We start from the raw sequence: 25221 nt of genomic DNA on the forward strand, positions 1-25221 counted from the left end.
TGAGGCCAAGGCCAGCAAGTGCACAAGAAAATGACAGTCAAGAATGTTTTGAAGGAAAGTTGCTCTGTTAGATTTCCCCCTGAGCCTCAGCCTTTCTTCCATGATAACTTTGAGCCGGACACACTGGCTCCCTGCATGGTCTCAGGAAGTCAGATCCAATTTAGTGCTGCATATATTCAGTCTAGTATTTACTCTGGCAGTTTCCTGAGCCACAGCTTCACAACCAGACAGAGAGCACCTGAGGGTGGCCACCCTCTCTCACTACAGAGTGGCCAAGGGCACTAGCTCTGGGGGCTCACAGCATGGGTCCAGCCTTGTCTCCACCACCTGCTGCGATGGGATCTTGGCAAGTCACTAACCTCCACATGTCTCAGTTTTCGCATCTTTCACTGAGGATAATTAATGCCCCATTCCACTTCGGTAGAATTAAAATACACACAGTATAAGATTGAGCCATTTGAAACTGCTAACATTTGATTTACAAAAGTCGCAATGACATAGGGAGTTGAACCCAATTTTTACCCTAGGACCTGGCATAGTGTCATTCATTCAGTGACAGCTGCAGTTGAGATTAGCAGGCAGAGTGGAGCGCATTGTAGATATGCACTGAATCAGTGTGTACTGATCACTTTGGGTTAAAAATTGACACATGGGCTTATGAAATGGCAATTCTACCATCGCAAATCCTCATCATTCATTTAACACCCAATTACTCTTAGACGACGTGCATTGCGCTGGGCAGTAAGAATGCGAATGGAGTGGAAAAATAGAGCCCCTCAAAATTTATACTTTAGTAGGGGACAGTGGGTCAGTAAAAATGTACAATAAAGTGTGACAGAATGGGGGTTCTGCCACAGCATTAGTAAGGGGGGCTGTTTAGAGCACAGCAAAGCTGGGGGCAACTTAGTTAATATTTTTGGATGCTCTCTCTGGGCCACACCCTGTTCTGAGCTTTTTTAATAACTGCATTAATTCTTCAAATAACCCTATGAGAAAGATACTATACTATCACCCCTGTTTCACTAATGAGAATACTGAGGGGTAGAAAAGTGAAGGAACTTGCTCAAGACTATCCAGTTAGGAAGTGGCAGAGCTGGGAATTGAACCCAGGAAACCTGACTGCAGAGTTGATGGGATTACCCATTATGGATTGGAGTGAGGTATATTAAACAGAAGAAGTGGCATGGGATGCTCGCTTAACTCACTGTCTGCCCTCTCTTCTCCCGCCCAGAATCTCAGGGATGCTGTTTCTTACTCAGGGTGGTGTTGTTGCTCTTAGGACGTGGGGCTGCAGGGTGCAGGGAAGTGGGGAGGGTCTTCTATCCAATATGTCCGGACCCTGAGGCCCATTCACAATGGGCTCGTCCAACTACAGCCTTAAGTTTAATGATGGTGAAATGTGGATAAGACCAAACCTTCCCTTTGAGGAACAGCCACATTACAGATGCCCAGAAAGGGGCTCCTACCCCCCGCTCAAGAAACTGCTGGAATATGGAGTAGGGAGGCCTTCTGAGTCCCCTGGGTGTACTCCTGTGGGTGAGGGGCAATTTCATCGGCCAAAGGATGGAGGAAATTCTTAATTTTTCTTTTCCTGATTTTACCTGCACATCCCGTACAGAAAAGATGAAGAGGAAAAATTCAACAATGATCTATTTAATGAGAGGGTTCCTACTAGGTGTTAGGCACTGAGCTTGGCGATGTAGATAAAAAGGCAGATAAGACCTAGGCCTCCTTCTCAGGAGGCAGACAGTCTAGGGGGTGCAATGACAGGGCCGTGCTAGGCGCTATAATACACTCAGGCCCAGGAGCCATGGGACCAAAGATGAGGGAACACCTGGGCCTGTCTAGAAGAGCTAGAGAGGTGGGAGGAAAGACAGGAAAGGACTGTGTGATGGAGACCAACAGATGAGTTCATTTGTAAAAGGAGGGAGTGGTCAACGGTCTCATTAAGATACAAAAGGACAGGTGAAACCAGACTTGGCAAGTGTTCTTTGCATTTGCTAACTTCAACCAGAATAGTCTCTGTTGAACAAAGGTGACAGAGTCTGACTGTGGCTGGACAGGAAGAAGCAGAGGCTGACGCTCGGCTGCAAAGGGCTGGTGGAGGGTTAATGGGGGAGCCGGGCAGATCTGCAGGATGGACTTTGACACTTAGGCACACAGGAAGAGTAGTCAATTTACTAGTATTTTTGGATGTCCTCTACATGTCAGGCACTATTCTGAGTTTTAAAAATAATTGTGTTAATCTTTAAATAACTCTATGAGAAGGATACTAGATTATCACCCCTGTTTTATTAATGAGACTATTGAGGGGGTAGAAAAGCAACCTGATTTGTTAGGGGTTGTTTGGGTTTTAGCACTGAAAGTCCTGCATCCTGGGAAACCTCTGCTTATTTAGAAGCCCACTTAAAAAATTCCTGCAAAGATGACAGGGTCATCTGCAAATAACATGCTATTTACTAAATGATGATTAGGGTCAGGAGACCAAGAGTCTAAAGCAGACTTTATCACAAATCAGGTGCTTAACTTTCTCACCCATAAAACAAAGAGAGGGCCAACTAGATACTTGTGGCCAGACGACATTCATTTGTTCATCCATTTAAAAGGCATTTATTGAGCACTTAATACACCCTTGAGGTGCTGTGTAACTCAGTACATCTGTTTAATAAGGTCACCTTGTAAGATTTCATTCCACTGGACCCGAAGGCCATTGGAACCTGCTTTTTCTCATCAGACTCACCTAAAACTACCATCCTGAATTTTCCAGTTTGATTTATAATTTCAGGACGTTGTGCTCATTTTTACTGGGGAAAACGTTCTAAAGAAAGATCCCAGCATCCCTTTCCCCAATAACTAATTATTCTGCTGCAATTCTCAAAGCACAGGCTGCCTGACGGTTGAAAGTCGTAGCACCTCTGGAGATTCCAAGGTCTTCTTTCTCCCTCTCTCTCCCTCTCTCCCCCTCTCTCCCTCTTTCTCCTATGCCTACGTGAGGCCAGATGAAAACCCTTTCAGGGGAGGCCAAGGCTCCTGACAATGCTGTACTAACCCTCTGTGATTACAGGGTACCACTAGAACAGACTGGGGTCCACCCAGTCCCAGAAAGCCCTCCCTCATGATTCCTGCCCCCTCTGCCTTATTAGCTCTGAGGTATTGATTACCCCGAGCACCAATACCCTCTCTTTGAGTTGTACAAATGCACCAAACAATGAAAAAGGTCTAAGTCTGAATGATGCCTTAAGTGCCTTTTGGTAAGCGGTGCCAATAAAGTGACAATAGCTGTTCTAAACATAATATTACACTTCCCGCAGTTGAGATGAGCCCACACTGAAGGCTGAATCCCTTCCAAAGGAGGAAATGAAGTCTGTTTCCTGCATTCAGAGGGGCTAATGATAACTTGGGAGGCAGAATAACCAAAAATTATACAGGGTTCTCAGGATGCAATGCAGTCCTCTGAGACAGCCATGCACCTCCACGGTTCTGTACCATTATCATCCTTAGTGTCTTAATGATATGGGTGGAAATATTCATGCTTCGGTGATTCCTGGTGCAGCATTTATACGTTCTTCCCTTAAGCACTCAGATGCTGGGTTGACGAATCACTCAGCAGAACGTGGGAAGGTGAACTTAGGGCTCTGGTAGCGGGCCTGGGAGACAAAACTGCACTGAGGATTTAAGAGGGGAGGTGGCTCCCAGTGAATTCACTTTCTACCTCGGCTTCCCCTCTAGCCTACCTCGCATGCTGCTCAGCCTCCCTGATTCCTGGGGACGTTTTCCTGAGAGCCCCATTTGGTGGGGTGTTCCACCCTTTGGTAGGAAACATGGGCACCCGAATTAGGTCTCCAATCTTGGGAGTCTTGCTTGCTTCCTGACCCACGAAAAACACTCCATTACTGCTAACTAGATGGATGGATTGATTAGTGAGTGAATGAAACTCAACCTCCAGGCTTCCCTGTCCTCTGAGGAAACCTCCATACATAAAAAGAAGACATAATGTGGGGCCCTAACCACCGATTTGCCTGCGGACCCCAGCCCTCTGCACTAATACCACGGAGAGAAGCAGGGGAGGGCACTGTGGAAGCCCCTGCCTGCAGAGAAGGCGCCGCGGCCTCGGCCTCAGGGCAGGCGCCGGGCCCAGGGAGATGGAATGGTCAGAGCCCAGGGCACTGCTTGGAATTAATGGCTGACTGGGAAAATGGCCCAGGACACAGTAAGGGCCATTAAACCCAGCCGGTTATTAATCCCCCGTAAGAGCTTGATGCCAAGGTCATTAGAGCTGTTGTGCGGTGAAAAATACCAGGGAAAATCTACCAGGCACGGGGGAGTTCCCCGCGCTCTCCAGGCCGCCGGTGCCCAGAGCCGCAGCCCAGGCCCAGGAGGCAGCAGGGGGCGGGGGGGGGGGCGGCCGGGCTCTGCGGAGGGAGTGTGCACACACACTGCCGCGTGCACACACATCGCCGCCTGCCCGCACAGCGCCGCCTGCATGCACAGCGCTTGCTCACTGCTTTATTTCTGCCGCCACTTTTGCTTTTGGATAACACGTGAGGCTTTGTCATCATCCAGGCTGCTAGGACAGTGGCTGCAACTTACTGGGGGCTCATGAATGTCTTAGAATATTCTAGAAGGTTTGAATGAGCCTCTCTTTCCACATACACCCCCACCCCCCACTCTTGGAAACAAAAACCCAAGTCAGGGAACAGGGGAGAATGACAACTTTCCTCACATCTTACTCCTTTGGGCCGTGGCGGCAGGAGCAACTCCTGCTTGAGAAAGCACACTCGCCCGGGGAATCTAGGTTTGATTTCTGTCACGGTCGGAAGAGCAAGAGCAGAAGGAATTCTCCCTGTGACCCAGCTGATGCCTCGTGAGCCTTTCTTAAAAGAACAGACTGGCCCAAGTCAAATTAGACTTGACATCTAAAACACTCAGTGATGTCCTTGCAAACATTGGCAGCGTGGCGATCGCAGGCTTCACTTTTTAAAATTCTGATTTATTGGGCAGAGAGAAAGGTACCTCAGAGCATAATGTCCATTAGCTCAGTAATGAGACCAGTCTTGCTCTGGGCTGCTGGTCTGGGGCAAACATAGACATATGAAATGGCTCCAGGTGTTTCAAGAATCTCTGCACTTTCCACAATGATGTTTTCCTGTAATTACTGGGCTTTTATTAAATGTCAGTCTCAGTTCAGCCTGACACTGGATATAAGCCACTCTGGGTTTTTAATATGATTCATTGGGAAAATGTTAATCTTCCAAGCTGCTCCTCTCCCTCCTATCTAATGACAGCCCACTCATCAACCTTCACTGCCAAGAAGTCCTCCTCTGCTCCCAGCGCTGCTTTCCATGATGTCCGTCTACTGGCTGAATAACGAAGAAGGAACTCCTTGGGCAGGCGGTGGTACCGAGAGGTGTTTAAAATATGGCCTTTGGAGTCACTGGCTTTGAGCCTGCTTCTTCCACTCCTTAGGTGGACGACTGGGGGCAAAGTGGCTTAGGTTCTCTGAGCCCCAGTTTCTTCACCTGTGATCTGAATGAAGTCAATCTCAAAGAGAAGCTTTGCCTTTTCAATTAATGGTGAACTGCCTTTCCACCCAGTTGCTCAAGACGAAATTCAGGGATCATTCTTGACACTTCTTTCTCTACCCCTCCAACGCATCCAGTCCTATCGGATCTGTCCCCCACAGATGTCCCAAGCCCTAGCACTTCTCACCATCCCTGCTGCCACCACCTTCATCGCCGCCACCATCATCTCTTTTTGGCTCCTACTGCACACTCTTAACCTACACCATTCTCTTCCTTCTCTATATTCCTGTCTCCACAAAGCTCCTGGGGTGACCTTTAATATGTAAATCAGATCAAGTCACTCACCCACTTAAATCCTCCAATGGCTTCCTATTATACCAGGACTAAGAACCCAGAGTCTAAATCAGACTCTTTACCGTGGTCCTCAAGGTCTGTAGTTTCTATCTTGATCTCTTCAGCATCATCTTGTACAGAGCTCTCTGTTAATCACAAGACCATTTTCCCATTTCCTGCTGTCTGATGTGATTTATATCAGCCATTCCTCCACCCAGGACATTCTTCTCCTGATCTTTGTGTGGTGCTGCCTTCACATTCTCCAGGTGTTACCTCAAAACACCTCCCCACGAAGACCTTCTCTGACCCCTCAATTTCCACCAACCTCCTTTACCATCTTCCATCACTCTCTCCCTTATCCAGGCTTATTTTTAAATTCATGCATCACCACCCAAAATAATCTTCATTATGGCTTGTGTGTTTACATGCTTATTGTCTTTCTCCCTTACTAGAATGTAAGCCCCCGGAAAGGTGGGGCTTTGTCTGGTTCATACTTTATCTTCAGTATCAAGAACAGTGCCTAGCGTAAAGAAAAAGTTCAATATTTTTGAATGAATGATTCAATGATAAAGCATGTAGCATTTTCCACAGTGCCTGGCACAGCAAGAATATAAAAGAAATGTGCTTATTGTATTTAAGTGTCACCATTCTGCTAGTAACCAGTCCTGGATATTCTCTGTTTGGGCGACTAAGTTGGTATTTGCTGAAGTGCAGTATTTGAATTTCCTGCATATGTCATAATCACCTTCAAAGAGAGGCTCAGGAAATCTCATTCATTTTTAAAATTTTTAATGGAATTGCATTCTATTTTTAAAACGTCTTTTGACAGCTTTATTGTTATGTAATTTACATACCATAAAATTCACTAATTTTAAAGTAAATTCAATGATTTTTTTGGTATATTTACAGAGTTGTGCAACCTTCACCATGATCTAATTTTAAAACACTTCTATCACCCTGAAAAGATGCACATCCTTGTCAGCACTTGTTATTTCTCGTCTTACTGATAACAGCTATTCCTGCAGGTATAAGGCAATATCTCCGTGTGGTTTTGATTTGCGTTTCCCTCATAATCAGTCATGTTGAGCACCTTTTCGTGTACCTGTTGGCCATCTGAATGTCTTCTTTAGGAAAATGTCTATTCAGATCCTCTGCCCAATTTTTTCTTCCAGTTTTATTGAAATATAAGTGACATATAGCACTGTATAAATTTAAGGTGTAAGGCATAATAATGATCTCTGCCTGTTTTTAACTGGATTGTTGTTACTTTGGTATTTGATTATATGAGTTCTTTATGTATTTTGGATATTAACCCCTTATCAGATATATGATTTACGGATATTTTCTCCCATTTGGTAGGTTGCTGTCTCATTTTGTTCACAGTTTCCTTTACTGTGAGGAAGCTTTTTAGTTTGATGGAATCCCACTTGCTTATTTTTGCTTTTGTTGCTTTTGCTTTTGGAGTCAGATTCAAAAAAAAAAAATCATCACCAAGACCTATGTTTTCTTCTAGGAGTTTTATGGCTTCAGGTTTAATGTTCAAGTCTTCAATGTACTTTGAGTTAATTTTTGTGTATGGTGAAGATAGTTGTCTAGTTTCATTCTTTTGCATGTGGCTGTTGAGTTTTCTCAACACCATGTATTGAAGGGGTTGTCCTTTCCCCACATCATATTGTTAGTTCCTTTGGTATAAATTAATAGATCATAAATACAAGGATCTATTTCTGAGCTCTCCATCCTGTTTCACTGATCTATGTGTCTGTTTTTATGCCAATACCATACTGTTTGATTACTATAGCTTTGTAATGTAGTTTGAAATCAGAGTGTGAGACTTCCATTTTGTTCTTCTTTCTCAAGATTGCTTTGGCGTTTTGGAGTCTCTTGTAGTCCCATACAAATCTCAGAAATATTTCTTTCTATTTCTGTGCAAAATGTCATTGCAATTTTCATTGTAGTTTAGATTTGCATTTTCCTAATTACTAATAATGTTGAGTATCTCTTCATGATCTTATTTATGCCATTAGTTTTCAGATTTCGAATTCCATCTATTGCACCCCATCTCCACCCCAAATAAGTTCCAACAAGGGTAGGTGATTGTATTGAGCTCTAAGTCAATATTCTGTTGACTTTTGCAGGATTCTTTTATGTTCAGGACCCACAAGCCAGAGGAAGGTGCATGGTCAATGTGTATGAAGAACAGAAAGAAAGAGGGGCCATTGAATCAACACCTTCAAGTCAGAAGAGGTAAATCCAAAGTGAAAAATTAGGTGAGCAGTGGCTGGGACGTATTTTTATATTTAAACCACATTTTGTAAAAATAGGACTACCATTTGATCCAGCAATCCCACTTCTGAATATACATATGAAGGAAGCAATCAGTATTTTGGAGCGATGTCTACACTTTAATGTTCATTGCCATCTTATTCATAGTAGCCAAGATATGGAAACACTCTAAGTGTCCATTGAAGGATGAATGGATAAAGAAAAATGATTAATAAAGAATACTATTCGACACACAAGGGAGAAGTATTTAGCCCTAAAAAGAAGGAAATTCTGCCATTTATAATAACTTGGATGAATCTGGAGGGCATTATGCTAAGTAAGTTAAGCCAGATGGAGAAAGACAAACACTAGGTGATCTCACTTAAATTTGGAATATATATTAAAAAAAAAAAGTTGAACCCATAGAAGGGACAGTAGAATGGTGGTTGCCAGGGGCTGGGGGCTCGGATAAGTGGCCAGATGTTGCTCAAAGAGTACAAAATTGTATTTATAAATTGAATAAGCTCTGGGGGTCTAATGTACAGCATGGTGACTACAGCTAATATTACTGTATTGTATACTTGACATTTGCTGAGAGAATAGATCTTCAGTGTTCTCGACACACACTCACACACACAAAAGGTAATGTGAGGTGATAGATGTGTTAATTAATTTGATGTGGCAATCACTTCACAATGTATGTATATATCAAATCATCACATTATATATTTTAAAATATATACAATTTTATTTGTCCAATATACTGCAGTAAATCTGGGAAAGAAAAGAAAGCCAGATTTTGATAATTAAAGTTAGAAAATTTACTTTACCTAGTCATATTACATTGAAATGAGTTTTGCAGAATTATGAAATAGAATCACTGGCAGAAATCTCAGAGATGACCTAGCCAGGTAATTCTCACAGTGTGGTTCCTCAACCAGCAGCAACAACAAAGTCTAGAAACTTCCTAAATGTGAATTCTCAGCCCCCACCCTAGGCCTGCTGAATCAGATGCTCTGAGGGGTGGCCGACAATCTGCATTTTAGCAACATGGGTAATTCTGATGCATCCTCAAGGTGGAGAATGCCTGGACCGGGAGAGTACTCTCATTTTATAGAGAAAGAAACTGAAACTCAGGACATAATGTGATTTGCTCAAGGTCACACACAAAGGGCAAAGCCTGGGATGAACCGCAGGTCTCCCCGCTCCTCCAAATCTAAGAAAATCCGCCCATGAGGACTCATTGAAAAGGAATCACGAATTAATAGTTTTCTTAAGATGGTACCTAAAAATGGAAGTAGTGTGGTGGAGACAGATGAATAAGAAAGAACGTCCCTTATCTGACATGCTGCCCTCAGCAGGGCTGCCTGCCTCTGATTTGGAAGGAGGGACCAGGAAGAGCTGGAGGGCGTCTAGACCCCCATGACGGAGGGGAGGGGGGACGCTGACTCCTGTGTGTGCCTGGGGGCTGCTCCTGCCGCAGAAGTTGGGCCACGGGGCTTCTCTCCAGCACAGCCTCTCAGAGGCGTGGCCAGCCAGGACCTTGCTATCTGTTGTGGGTTGATCTGTGACTCCTGGAATACATACGTTAAAGTCCTAAACCCCAGTACCTGTGAATAGGACCTTATTTGGAAAAAAAGGAAATTTTTGGATGTAATTAAGATGCAAATCAAGACGAGGCCATGCTAGATTAGGGTGGGTCCAAAATCCAGTCACCGGTGTCCTTATAAGAGATCAGAGCACAGGGACACCCAGGGAGAGCATCGCATAACGATGAGGCGGAGACTGGAGTGATGCATCTACTGGCCAAGTACAGTGGGGACAGCCGGCAACCACCAGAAGCTGGAAGACGCTGGGATGGCTTCTTCAAGGTCTTGGAGGCAGCACAGCCCTGCCAAAACCTTGATTTTAGACTTCTAGCCTCCAGAACTGTGAGAGAGTAAACTCCTGGTGTTTTAAGATACCCAGTTTGTCGTCATTTGTTTTGGCAGCTCTAGGAAACCGATACACTGCCCCCTACAAGGTCTTCACTCTGCCTTCCACCCCCACCAGCTCCCCACCCAGCAAGACCCCTTCCCGGCCTTGCAGCTTTCATGCTGACAGCTCACTTCCTGCATGGCTGCCAGAGGGAGATTTTAAAGCATAAAGCACCCACTCCCGGACCTCGCTAGAAGAATACAATCCAAATTCTTTACATGGCTGGAGTCTTGCTGACCTCGTGGCCCTCGACTCATTGCTTCATTCTCCAAGCCCCTCACCACCGATCTCCCTTCTGCTTCTGGGAGAGATTAGACATTCCTCCTTTTTCTTTTTTTTACCTTTTTTATTGATTTATAATCATTTTAAAATGTTGTGTCAAATTCCAATGTTCAGCACAATTTTTCAGTCATTCATGGACATATACACACTCATTGTCACATTTTTTTCTCTGTGATTTATCATAACATTTTGTGTATATTTCCCTGTGCTATACAGTGTAATCTTGTTTATCTATTCTACAATTTTGAAATCCCAGTCTATCCCTTCCCACCCTCTACCCCCCTGGTAACCACAAGTCTGTATTCTCTGTCCATGAGTCTTTAGATTCCACATATGAGCGATCTCATACGGTATTTTTCTTTCTCTTTCTGGCTTACTTCACTTAGAATGACATTCTCTAGGAGCATCCATGTTGCTGCAAATGGCGTTATGTTGTCGTTTTTATGGCTGAGTAGTATTCCATTGTATAAATATACCACTTCTTCTTTATCCAGTCACCTATTGATGGACATTTAGGCTGTTTCCATGTTTTGGCTATTGTAAATAGTGCTGCTATGAACATTGGAGTGCAGGTGTCATCCTGAAGTAGATTTCCTTCTGGATACAAGCCCAGGAGTGGGATTCCTGGGTCATCTGGTAAGTCTATTCCTAGTCTTTTGAGGAATCTCCATACTGTTTTCCATAGTGGCTGCACCAAACTGCATTCCCACCAGCAGTGTAGGAGGGTTCCCCTTTCTCCACAGCCTCTCCAGCATTTGTCATTTTTGGATTTTTGAATGACGGCCATTCTGACTGGTGTGAGGTGATACCTCATTGTAGTTTTGATTTGCATTTCTCTGATAATTAGTGATATTGCGCATTTTTTCATGTGCTTTTTGATCATTTGTATGCCTCTTTGGAGAATTGCTTGTTTAGGTCTTCTGCCCATTTTTGGATTGGGTTGTTTATTTTTTCCTTATTGAGTCGTATGAGCTGCTTATATATTTTGGAGATCAAGCCTTTGTCGGTTTCACTTGCAAAAATTTTCTCCCATTCCGTAGGTTTTCTTCTTGTTTTATTTCTGGTTTCCTTTGCTCTGCAGAAGCTTGTAAGTTTCATTAGGTCCCATTTGTTTATTCTTGCTTTTATTTGTTCTAGGAGAAAATTTTTGAAATGTATGTCAGATAATGTTTTGCCTATGTTTTCCTCTAGGAGGTTTATTGTATCTTGTCTTATGTTTAAGTCTTTAATCCATTTTGAGTTGATTTTTGTATATGGTGTAAGGGTGTGTTCTAGCTTCATTGTTTTACATGCTGCTGTCCAGTTTTCCCAACACCATTTGCTGAAGAGACTGTCTTTATTCCATTGTATATTCTTGCCTCCTTTATCGAAGATGAGTTGACCAAAGGTTTGTGGGTTCATTTCTGGGCTCTCTATTCTGTTCCATTGGTCCATATGTCTGTTTTGGTACCAATACCATGCCATCTTGATGACTGTAGCTCTATAGTATTGTCTGAAGTCTGGGAGAGTTATTCCTCCAGCCTCTTTCTTTCTCTTCAGTAATGCTTTAGCAATTCTAGGTCTTTGATGGTTCCATATAAATTTTATTATGATTTGTTCTAGTTCTGTGAAATATGTCCTGGGTAATTGGATAGGGATTGCATTAAATCTGTAGATTGCCTTGGGCAGTGTGATCATTTTAACAATATTGATTCAGACATTTCTCCTTTTATCTCTGGCTTTTGTTTCCCCGAATTTACCTGCTTGGCTCCTTCTCATCTCTCATGTGTCAGATTAGAAGCCTTCTCCTCCAGGAGGCCCTCCCGGACTGCCCTAACTAGAGGCAGCCTCTCTCACCTATTATCCGACAAAGATATTAACCACTAATAACAGTGACAGAATGTTCAGCTAGTGCGCCCTGTTCTAAGTACAATACATGCATCATCCAGCTTAGTCCTGAGAACAGCCTTGAGAGTCAGGTTCTCCCACTGTCCTTATTTTATCAGATGAGGAAGTTGCACAGATTAATCACCTGTCATGAGCCTGTTTATTTCTTTCATGGCACTTTCCACAATCTCTAATGGTTTACATTTTTTATTTCTTTATTGTCTGTCCCTGCAACTGAAACATGAGTGCCATGAGGGCCGAGACCGTGATGCATGCGTGGCATACAGCTGGTGCTCAGGAGATAAAGCAATCTCTTAATACCTCACTGCCTGACTTTTCCCACAAGCAGTAGATGAGTTTTCTCTGTCCAGAAGGGGTGTGGATGAGTTGTCAGTGAGACAAACCCATTTCTATAGCCTGTTTCTTCCCTGAAATGCTAGCACAATGGTTGATGTGACATCCTGGCTCACCTCACAGCCTTTCAAATAACTCCCTGATGTGATTTCCTTCAAAGGTCACTCATATGCAATTACTTCCTCTAGGAGGAGCTTGGATAGAAAGGGCCCCTGTGCTCATTAAAACAAACAAAAAGCTCCATTTTCATTAGAGGAAGGTGATATTTAATGCTGCCAGACAAGCCTGATTCCACAGAACTGGCTTCTTTGGCCTCTGCTTCATTTGAAAGGAGCCTAAGAGAAATACAGCATGGCCTGAATCTGAGATGAAAACTAATAGCTGATGGTCAAAGGCAAGGAGATTATGAGAACTTGGGAGTTCCACATACAGCTGAATTAAATGGAGGGGGGAAAAGCTAAGGTTTCAGTTCACCAGATGAGAACATCAAACTTCTAGCATTAAAGTAGAAAGAGCACTATCTTGAGTCAGACTTGGGTTCGAATCTCAGTTCAGTCATTTACTCGTAGGTATTCCCTCCTCTCAGACTCAATTTTCTCTCCTGTAAAATGTCCAGAGTAGAGACTCAGTAAGGAATAAGTATTAATAGTGTCATGGCTCAATTGTTACAGGTACAAAGAGAACGCTCTTGAATAACCCGCTACATCCTCTTCCCTCACGTCCAGTCACTCCCTGAGCCCGTGAACTCAACCTCCTCCATCTCTATGGAATTGGGTCATTTCTATCCACCTGCACCTTGCTTCCCCTTGACCCACCCCGGTTCAACCCACCATCATTGTCCAATCACTTTCATGCCTCTTAGCCAGTCCTCCCACCTCCACCCCTGTCTATTCTCCACACCAGGCAGTGTGGTTGTTCTAAAATGCACATCGAATTACGGCTTGCTTTTGCTTAGTATCCCTCTGCAATCTCCTGTTGCTTTCAGGATGAGATCCTTCCAGTGGCTTACCAGGTCCTACTACCATGCCAAGTCCTACTGTATCCCCCACCTTCTCGTGGCTCTCTACACTCTAGTCACACTGACTTTGACTTTGTAGCTCCTTGTAGCTCAAAGTGGCACTATTGACAAGACTTTGCCTCAGGACCTTTGCACATGCTTTCACTGGAACCTGAGTTTCCTCAGCTGTAAATCAGAACAATAAACCTGCCTGGCAGAGTTATTTTGTGAAATGATAACATTCAAAATTTTCCTCCTTTGCCTCCTCTCACCATCTCTGATTTTTATAACTTGCTAGTCACTCATTCAAAATACCACTTCCTTGAGAACCTTCCCTAAACCCCCAAATTACCTTAGGATCCCATTTCTTCCTTTATAATTCTCATCATATCTCAGTCTTTGATTCAGTGTCTCTCTTCCCTCACAAAATGGCAAGTTTCCTAAGAATTAAGACTATATCTATGTTGAGTTTAGGTCACCAAAATATCCCCAGGTCCTAATGTATAGCAGATACTCACTAAATATTTGCTACATAAGAAACCGAACTAGTTCATGCAGGTGAGTGGACCATTCCAGAACCATAGCCTCTCCCAGGCTCTCTGTTTGCCTTTCCATTTCCAATTGATAAACCCAAGTGTAGACCAAGGGACAAATAGATTATTTAATTTCGTGCAAATACTCATTCTTCTCATAGAAGACTGAGTAGCACAAACTGAACAGACTACACTGAAACCTTACTTCTATCCCTTTTATTATCTAAGCATAAGAGAGCTTCCAGATGAGTCATCATCTGAGGTTCTGGCTACTGCCTACTGCCAGGTAGCAAATAACCAGATTGTATCAGTGTTGACACTCTGGTTCTTGAGCTGATGGTTTGTTTATTGAACTGCCTAATTTAGGGGCTCTGAAAATGGAAGAATGGCCATCAGCAACCTAGAGAACTCAGCACCCCAGCTGGGAACACATGAGTAACCAAAATCATAATTTTTCACTTTGCCAAGCTCAGTAAACACTGTGGTGATGCGCTGCCAGTGAAGCAGCCATTAGTTAAATAAATAAAGCACAAGGCTAGGAACAGGACTCCCAGTGCAGGCACAGTCCACTGCCTTGCTGACCACTGATGGGCATTAGCCGTGGTGTACTCCCTGGGGTACATCCAAAATACCCTGGGGAGGTATTTTAACACCTTCTTTAATTTGCTAAATATGATGCATCCTCTGGGCTGCAGAATGGCTTACTTTGTATTAGTGAAAAATCACCTTTTCTTTTCCCATTTCATTCACTCAACACACAGTTATTAAGCACCTACTGTCTGTGTAATGGAAGCTGTTGGACAGGCTGCCCAGTACACAACTGTCTTTGCTCCTCTGGTGATACTCAGACTCGGAGAGGGGACCCAAAATACAAGCAAGCTGATTCCCGGCAAGAAGAGGCAGAGGTGTCCCAGCTCCTTCAAGAAGCCTGGGGGTGGATAGAGACAGACAGGCTGATAGCTTTGGAGGGTTTCAGGGTAAAGCAAGGTTTTATTAGGGGAGATGCTTTTTTATAAGAAACAAGGAGGATTTTTACCCAGTCTTCTTCTTTTCTTGGTACTCCAATTTTGGCTTCATCCATTTATATTAGATCTTTTTTTTAGATTACTCTCAAACATATTGGTAGATCCACACATCATGGAGACTTTCGGGACCTTGACTCATGACTCAACCATCCACTTCATGGAAATCTTTCCCATATTCTGACTCTTCCTCCATCTTTACCTGAATCTTAATTTCCTGGGGTCTTGTGGGTTATTTTTGTTTCTGCTGGGGTTATCAGTAAAAGCCAGGTCCCATAAGTGCCAAAAGAACAATAATCATGGCTACCAATTTTCACAGAGAAACTTTTATATTACCATTATTGTATCAGTTAACCCTAAAGTAAACTGGCTATATGTGTGTGTGTATATATATGAAACCACCTTGGTTTATGTTTGAGGAAACAGAGGTTTGAGGTTAAACTGCTCAAGGGCACAGTTTCTAAGGCACAGCTCGTGTTGGCTCCAAGGTCAATCCCACTCCCAAGTGCGTGCCTGCTCTGTCTACCAGAATGAGCAAGCAGAGTGGGTTTAAGGGACTGCAAGGAAGAGATGACTGAAGGGTCTTAAAAGAAGAAAAAAGGAAGCCTATAGCAGGAGGAACTAGTTAGATAACAAAAATGGCAGGAAAACAGACAGTATTGGAAAACAGAAATTAGAGACATTAGATGACACAGTGACTGTACAACTTCTTAAGGGGACAGAAAGTTTAAAGAGGAAGTTTAGCAGAACAGTCTAGAATCCTGGAGGCATTCCAGTGCAGGAACAAACATTTCCACACCACTCAAAAGCCATCAGTATATAACACGCTGCATTATGGTAAGTGACGTTCAGAATGGGGATCCTAAGTCATCAAGAAAAGTTTAAATTAAGCTTTGTTCACTTAGGTAGGAAAGTATAAAATTAATTTGGAACCTTCAAAAATAATTTAGACAAATATGATTTGGTGCTAAGAGGGACTGTGCTTATGTTATGTTAAGACTTATTTGCTCATAAAAGTCATTTCTCAGCCATGCTTCAAAAATGAGGTGCTAGACTACTTTGAAAACTTATTGCTGAGGGGTAAATATGCTTTTCTTTCCTCCCTCAGGTGTGATAGACTTTCCACCGAGATTCATGCTTCCTTCCCACAGTGTAGTCAAAGATGGAAGTGGTTGCCCAGTCAGGGACCACATTTCTTGTCTCTGCCTCTAGGGGGAGCCGTGTGCCGCCCAATGGAATCAGAACAGAGGTCACTAGAGAACTTCCCTAGCTTCCACTGCCTTGATATACACACAGCGTGAACTTGGAAACCCTGTGTCAAAGACGGCAGAGCCAAATGGAAGGAAACCAAGTCCATGAATCACTGTTTGGAGGAGAGATATTAGGAATCCTCGCTTTTTTGACTATGTGAGGAAAAATAAAACCCTGTCATTTTGAGCCATGACACATTTTTGGGGGGTCTGTTTATAAAGCTGGCAGTGTAACTGTAATCATTATATCAGGCATCCAGGAAACTTCCTTTTTTTGTCCACTTACTTTACTAAGTGGCTAGAGTGCAGGCACCATGTTTTTTTTCCTAAAGGGCGGTTCTGATCATATCATGCCTGTTTAAAGATTTTCCATTCTCTCTGCTACTTACAGAGGGAAGTTTCAATTGCTTTTTTTTTTAATTAATCAATTTTTTTTTGGTGAGGAAAGGTAATTAGGTATTTATTTATTTACTTACCTTTAATGGAGGTAGGGGAGAATGGACCCAGGACCTTGTGCATGCTAGGCATGCCCTCTACCACGGAGTTATACCCTCCTCAGCTCCATTTCTAAAAGTGACCCTTCACATCTTATTTTTTACCGATCTGTTTCAAGAACCCTAAATTCCCCCAAACTGGACCACCACCCATTTATCCAAATGTGCCATGTCCTTGTCTTTGTCCAGAGTGACCTCTTTCTGGAATGCACCCCCGGACTCTCCCTGACTCTGGTCACTGAAAACCAACACGCCATTCATGGTCCTCTGGAAAGGCCATTTGATCAACAAAGTGATTCTTAATTCTGATTGCTTGGGTTTGAACCCCATCACTTACCAACCACTGACCCTGGGCACATCACCCAACTTCCCTGTGCCTTAAAATAAATGGTAACGAGATCCTCCCTCAGGGGGCTGTGAGGTGCAGGAATCCACGGAGAAGCGGCAGCCTGCTCTTTAGCCATCAGTGTAGCCCACACTTCAGACTGCAAACTATTTCTTCATCCTTTTTGACCATTCAGGTGTCACCTCCTAGAGAGGCAGAATAACTTTTTATCTTTGTGCCCCCACAGTGTCCCACAAAGTGGTTTATATACAGAAGGTGCCTGATACACGTTAGTTGAAGAAATGAACATCTGACTCTAAAGCTGCCGGAACTGGGTGTCATTTGTTCATTCACTCATGAGTTGCTTAGAGGCCTATGATGTTTTCCTCTAGGTTGAAACCTAATCAGAGAATTACAAGACTTTTTTTTTTTTAATCCTGAAGTTCTGAAGAAGCTTTAATCATTTTTTGGACCTCCAGTAAAATTATCCATCCCTTGAGCTTGGGGACCTGTCTGACCAGGAAGTTCGCTTTGGTTTTGAAGGCATGAAACGTAGTTGCTCTGGCCACGCTTGTCTTTTGTGCTTATTCCTGGACATGCCTGGGGTGTCTGAGTTACCCACGGTTTGTCTTCAGAGGGTGAAATAATTTGAGACTGGAAGGGCTAAGTATTCCTCAGAGCCGGCAGTGCAGCAGCTGGGGCAGGGGGCGCGGAGGGAAGGCACTGGCGAATGCAGAGTCTGACAGCCGGTGTTCTCCACCGGCCTGGCCAGGCTCTTTCTCAGTTGTGCTCGTGGCTGACATGACGTTTGTTTCAAAAATGAGACTTACTGATGAAGGATGTCAGGACTGTAAATCAATCTTCAAATCTAGAAGAACCTGTCTCTCTAGAATATTATTGGTGTTTAAAGATATGAAACCAGTGAAACCCCCCTACTCTTTAAATAATATTTGGTATTAAATTGTTCCAATTCTGAATGGACTTTGCCCTTTGCCCTTGGATGGCACACAGGAGCCTCACTCCCAGCACGTCTAGAGCTGACCTCATCCTCAGTCTCCTCAGAGCCGCCACTCTTCTTCTCACACAGTGAAGGCCCCACCCCCACCCAGCTGGCCACCCAGAAACCGGGAGTCCTGCCCATCCCCTCCCTTTCCTTCTCCACTTCAACCAAACGATCGCTAACTCTTGTTCTTCTCCATCCACAATTTCTCTCCATTCTGCTCACTTCTCTCCATTCCTGCTGGAAACACCTCGGTTCAGCTCTCCATCATCTCTCTCTGAAAACTACTGCAACTCTACTACAACTGTGGTCTGTTTTCCAGTGTCCCTGGCCACACCACAAATGCCTTAAGGGTGTCGTCTTATCCGCAAAGCTTAGCCTAGCATCCAACACACAGTAGATATGCAGTAAATGATCCTTCATCTCATGATTCCAGCCGTTAGAAGAGGCCAACAGGGAAACCAAAGCAGATCTTCACCCTTATCCCCAAGTGCAGGTCCCCCGTGACTGGGTCCTAAGCCTCGCATCCAAGTAGAAAGGAACTGGAACCCATTCCAGGCCACCTTCAGTATCAAGGATGGCCCTTATTCTTGTTGTAAGTGGTTGGAGGGCAGGGACTCTGTCTCTGGGGATTATCGAACCTTGAAAGAACCCATACGCACTGTGCAGTGGGAGCTGGCACCTCTTTGCTCTCCTCTGCTTCCTATTTTCTGTCTTTAGAGTGGCGGTGAAGGAAATCTTGGCCAGCACCGCTTGTTCAAGACTCCTTCCATCAGCTGGGGGAACATTCACACTGGAGCAAAGGGTTCTCTGGTGGCTGATAACCCAGGCCACAGAGTCCCTGCCCGGGACCTCTGCCTGTCTTGCTCTTGATCACCTCAGGGTGGCCTGTGGGGTGAGGGTCAGGCTCCAAGAGTACGTTGAGCAGCAGAGCACTTGGACCAAACACATTTCCGTTCATTCATGCAAAATACATGTCCTAGTAGTTTACTATCTGCCTGGTATGATTCCACATGCAGAAGACACAAGAATGAGCTGACCAGACAGAGCCTCTGCTGTGTGACAGAGACTACATACAAAGTGGCGGGGGGCAGAGAGGAAACTGATAAATAAGTAACAGATGTGCAGTGGTTGACCCCTCTCGGCTGACTCTGGAGCACCCTGGACATCATGCTGCTCCACAGCACGTGGAGCCGGGGCTGCATTCCCCCACCCTGGAGAGGCACTGAGTTCAGCCCTCTGAACCCCTCTCAATGACACCTCCACCAGCCGGTGCCAGGGCTTTTGAGATGGATCAGTCCCAGCTCCACACAAAAGCAGCCTGGCCAGGACGCATCTGTGGACTTTCTAGGAAGCAATTTTAAATCGGCCATGCTGTGCCCTTATATGGAGGCAGCAGGATCAGCGAGAAGGACAGGAAATTAACACGAGGGGAGCTGAGGCTGACCCAAAGCCCTCACAGAATCTGAACACAAAGCTTCCCTCCACTGGCTGAGGTGCCAGGAGTCTCTCCTGAGTCATATTTCCCGGGTACTCTTTCCCACACAAATAGCAGCAAACAAGTCAAAGGCGGCATGACATTAACAAGAAAGAAAGAGCATCCTTGGGAGGTGAAGGGACTTGACCAAGGTCACAGGGCGACTCAGTGCCAGTGCTGGGACTAGAACTTGGGTTAAAACTTCCAACCCAGTTGCGATGCTGCCTCTTAATAGAAAATCTTAGCGGGGAATATTCTTTCCTGGACGCAGTTTGGCCAAGTGCTGGCCTCGTGATGGAAGTGAGTGAGCACTGTGATTGGAGAGTGAGCTGACCTGCCCGTCGTTACAGAGTTACTGTTCTGTTATCTACTGTGGGGAGTTAAGCCTTCGAGCCAGGTGGTCTTGGCAGGTGGGGGCTCTGCAGTCACAAAAGGAGAGGGAGGGAGGCCTGGGGTGATTTGACACCATGGGTAGAGCCACCCAAGGATCTCACTCCGTCTACAGAAGCGTCCCATGTTCCAGATCTTTCTTAACCGTATTTCCTGATCTAAATCCATCTCGTCCATGGTCCATTTTTTTCTAAGACTATTCCAGCTATGCAGAAAAAGCTGATTTTCACCAAGTAAATTGTGTCTAGGTATGAGAATGGTTTAATTGTAATCACTTCAATTCCTTAAATCAAAGGAGTGACTGTGGGGAACATCAGGCACTTAGACATCCTTGGAGTAGGACAGGGCAGGTGTGTGTGAGTGTGTGTGTGTGAGAGAGAGAGAGAGAGAGGTTTCAGAATCATTAGAGTTTTCCAGTACTTTTCAGTGACTATAATGTTTACGCCTAAGACAAACAGAATCCACAGAGGGAGAGCTGGGGGGCAGGGATGGGAGACAGAGGAAGGTAGACAGAGCAGAAGGCCTGGGAGACGACTTGACCAGCGTTCAGCTGACATACGGAGGCGGGCCACAGCAAGCAGAGTGGGAAGGGAGGAAGCTTCTGTGAATCCCTGCACCGGGCAGCTGGGGATCTGGTGCTCCGTGGACGGTTATGGTCTCCACTTGCTTAGCTATGCAAGGCTTGGAAGCTGCTGAACAGCCGTATGTAGTACCTTTTCTTGTCTGCAAAGACCACAGGCTTTCTAGATAAAGGTCATATCCTGGCCTGGTCTCCACAGGCAGGTGCACTGCCCCCTTTTTTCCCTCTGCAGAGAGTTTCTGGGCCTCACACGTCTAAATCCCATCTGAAATCCCCAGAGACAGATGCAGTCACTGAGATCTTCACTGGCCTTTCAGAGGCGAGATGCTCTCCCAGTTCACAGTGATGCACTTGCCATCCGAGCCCTGAAGTCCAGTGAGGGCATGGGCTTCTGAGCCCTGGGAGGACACTGCTTCCTGTCCCTGACCTTCCATGCACCCCACGATGTTCTGTACCAGGAGTGAGGCTCTGACCGCTTAGGGGTATCTGTGTAAATCAACTCCATTCACTCCACAAGGATTTCCTGAGTGTCAGCTCCTGCCGGGGACCACACTAGATATTGGGAAGTCACTGGAAATTAAAGTAGCCATGGTTTCTGCTGTCATGGAATATATGGTTTAGTGGGGAAAACAGATGTTAATCAAATAATTGCACAAATAGGTAATTACAACCTAATAAATGCTAGGAGGGAAAAGCACAGCATGTTCTGAGACTATTTCTGGTGGGAATATTTCTGATCCAGCCTGGTGCTCAGTGTCAGAATCATGTTGTGAACTTGGCTTCTGAGAAGCCCCCAAGCTCCCAAGCCCACACCTCCCTTTCCTCCACTGCTCTGGGCCCAGGCTGCAGCTCATTTCCTGGCCTCTCTCAGGGCCGTCACCGTGGCAGTGACCCCTTTACCAGCATTAGCACGGGACCCCTGCCTAAGGCACCTGAATCACCCCCCCCCTTTTTTTTTTGCCATTATCAACATTAGAATTTTAATAAATGATCATCAAAATGCTCCAAGGAATTAATATATAGCAAAAGGTGGCAAAACAAACATTGGTGATAGGGAATACGGTTTGTTACTATATGCAATGTTTAGTATTTGTCACATATTCTTTTTTTAATTCTTGTTTTTTATTGAAGTGTAGTCAGTTTTCAGTGTTAGTTTCAGGTTTACAGCAAAGTGATTCAGTTATATATAAACATACACATATATAAATATATTTTCACATTCTTTTCCATTACAGCTCACTACAGGAAATTGAGTGTAGTTCTCCGTGCTGCACAGTAGGTCCTTGTTGCAGATTATTTTACAGGTAGTGATGTCTGTCTGTTAAACTTTCCACCTGCTTTGTCGTTCCTGCTCTTCTGTCGTCCTCGCACTGGCCCCAGCCCGCTGTACCCCCCTACTCGGCCTCTCGCTTCTCTGCCTGCACCGTGTAAACACATCACAATCCAGTGCAGCAAGTACAAAAACACCCCTAAATTCTAACTTTGAGGGCTCCCGCCTCTTCCTCTGCCATTATGTCCGAGCCTGCCCCAGATTTCAGATCGGCTTCCTCCTGGCCGGTGTCATCCCACAACTCAGGACGGGCCTGGATTCCATCACCGGATGCCGCTACATCAGCACAGAGCTCGGGTTGCTCCTCAGGCCGCTGGCTCGGGGGGAGCCCGTGCTGGAAGGGCTTAAGCGCCCTCCGTCAGCACGTAGTCCCTGCTGACAAAGATTCTCTCCCCGCTCCAAGTCTAGCCGGGCTCCTCTGAGCCTTCTTCTCACCTAGGCCTGGCAACAAACACTGGCACACTTTCTAACAGCCCAGGGCTGCAGCCCTCTCATGACCCTCATCCTCCTAAAAGTGCCTGCCTGAGGAAATCCAAGGCTGCCAAAAGAACTTACTGTTTCCTCCAGCCCACCCCTGAAGACCGGGCCCCTGAGTCCCGGCGTCTGTGGGAACACAGGCACCTAACTTCCACAAACGCCCCTTAGGAAGCCCAGATGGGTTTCACTTGGATTAGCTCCCCTCCTGCTTGCCGTTACTCTTCACTTCCCTGACTCTGCTGAGCGCCCCCAAGCCCCCTTCCTACACCCTCATCCTCCCTCTAAAACACCCAGGTATCTCTGTGTAAATCCAAGTTGGGCTCAGTTCAGCCTGGACTCTTTTCCTTACTATTTCCCCGTTTAATCAGTATATTACTCCTGATGAAAAATCATCCAGCTTTGTTTATCTTTGATACCTTGAAGGTGAGACCAGGCCACTCTGACTTTGCGCAGAGCTGTACCTAGAAATGTGTAAAAGGTTCTTTTAGTTAGTTACCCAGAAAAATGAGTGTCCGTTACACGCGGGAGCAACTCCCAGGGCTCAGGCGGCCGTAACAAAATCCCAGGCTGGGGCTTAACCATCAGGCACGCGTTGTCTCGCAGTTCCGGAGGCTGGAAGGCCAAGACTGCGCTGTCAGCAGGTTTGCTTTTCTGAGGCTTCTCTCTTCGGCTTGCAGACGGCCAGCTTCTCACTGTCTCCCCGTGTCTTTGCGTGGGTGCCTCGCATTCTGTGTTTTCTGTGTCCTAATCTCCTCTTCTTATGAGGACACAGGACGTATCGGATTAAAGCCCACCTGAAAAGTCTCATTTTAACTTAATCATCTCTTTAAAGGCCCTGTCTCCACATAGAGTTATATTCTGAGGTAATGGAGGTGAAGACTTCAACATACAAGTATTAGGGGGACACAATCCAGCCCATAGCTCCCAGTTTGACCAGAAATATTTATTCCAAAAGAACATATAGGTTAAAGGAAGAAAAACAGAAGGGTTTTGAGATATCATCTCTTTTAAAAGGGCCAATCTCCTGATTTCAGACGTGAGATCTAGCTACTCAAAGGAACTAAAGTTTTGTATATCCATTTTCCCTAATCTATGCAACTGGGTCTGAATTTTTGAGTTAAAACATCAAAAAAGCCCAGTTTTCCTGTGAGTTTTGCTGGTCCACCATGTGACCATAGAGATAGAAGAGACAGAAGCCTCCTTCTTCAGATGTCGTGTAATCTAATTAATGAGTCATGAATTCAGCTCAAGTTGCGCTCGAGCCTGGGGTCTGATAAGTACCTCTGTTTCTCAGATGCAGGCATTCATTTGAAGAACACTTTGAATCTAATACTGTTGCAACCAAATACTGCATTACATTGGCTCCCGTGGCCTGCATATTTTAGGGGTGAACACTTTACATGAGGAATCAAAACACCTCCTTGGGTCTGGAATAATTAAATGCCAACCCAAGCATTTGTCAGATACAGCACGCTGTGTTTATAAATCTCTCGGGAGCTCTGTTTTCCTGGAAAAGGTGAAGTTATATTATGAAGCAAGGCTTCTGCTTCAATGCAGTGTTTGCTACCATCTTAATTTTCTGTTTTTATAGAAATGATGGCAAGTGAAAGCTTTCACCAGAGTAATTAAAATACTACTTTCCTCAGAAGAGAGAAGCGATACATGCTGGGCTTCTAGGAACTGGCCACATCCCAAAATACCTAGATGTGCATTTTGTTGGCTGGAAATAAAACAAAAAAGACCAACAGGGGTGGAGCAGAGGCTGTTGAATGGCATGGCAGCGTCTGTGTATGAAAGGCATTTCTCTTCTTATTAGGAAGTCTGATTACACGGTTCTCAAATTTCCCCTTAAGCCTCCTGAGAGGCGTGTGAGGTGCAACCCTGTAAATTGTCAGCACATATAAAGTGAAGATTTAGAGAGTGGTTTCCACTGTGCATCCTATAAAGTGTGTCCCACGAGGAAGATTAGTATCAATCACAGGCGCGTTGGAGAGGGAGATGCGCTCCAATGATAACCCGGCACTATCAAGTAGAGTAATGGTCTAAGAAGGAAAAGCAATCAGCGAGGAGGAAGGGATATCCAGGAAGAAAGACAGAAGCAGAAAATCAGAGTGCACTGCATCGTACTGACGAACAGGCGCTGCTATCCGGGACAAAGGCTCACGTGAACAATGCAGTTCTCAAACAATGGGCACGGCCTGCTGCTTGGCTTAAGCAGAATGCCAGGAGGCTTCCACACGTCCTGCAGCCTGCCGCTGCAGCACCGGAGGGTAAGGAAGTCATTGCTACTCAGGAGTCTTACCTGTACTACGTGAGAATCATTTGTTAACCTCAGAGGCTTCTAAACGAGGAACTGGCATGCTGGTTTCATGGAAAAAATAACATCCTTCAGCCCCAACCAATTTGGTCTGTGGGATTCTGGTAGCCTCAGCCTGAGCTGTTATTCCTCAGGACGGGAGTCGATAAGTAGGGGCTGGAGGGAGGGTTTGACTACCTTTTAAACAAAGACTGATTTGAAGTTTCTCATGTCCTGGAATTAGTCTAATTCCCCTTGCCCTAACTATGTGCTGACCACAGTGCCTTACCTCCAGGGAATGCAATGCACTGGATTAGAAATGGCAGCGTGGCTTCTGCCTGGCTCTCTGTCTTGGGATGCTCGACCCTGGAACCCAGCAGCCATGCTGTGAAGAAGCCTGGGGAACACGAACACCATTTGCTGGTGGTCTGGCCAACAGGTCCTACTGAGGTCG

The 25221-nt window shown here is 45.0% G+C and overlaps 1 protein-coding gene across 1 annotated transcript in view; it reads right to left on the reverse strand.

The window, feature by feature from the left end:
* Positions 1-25221, reverse strand: part of ST6GALNAC5 (ST6 N-acetylgalactosaminide alpha-2,6-sialyltransferase 5) — a 143870-nt gene that overhangs the window by 19216 nt on the left and 99433 nt on the right. The gene's annotated exons all lie outside the window — the stretch shown is intronic.

Source organism: Vicugna pacos, chromosome 13, assembly GCF_048564905.1.
Source record: "Vicugna pacos chromosome 13, VicPac4, whole genome shotgun sequence".
Classification (NCBI taxonomy): Eukaryota; Metazoa; Chordata; class Mammalia; order Artiodactyla; family Camelidae; genus Vicugna; species Vicugna pacos.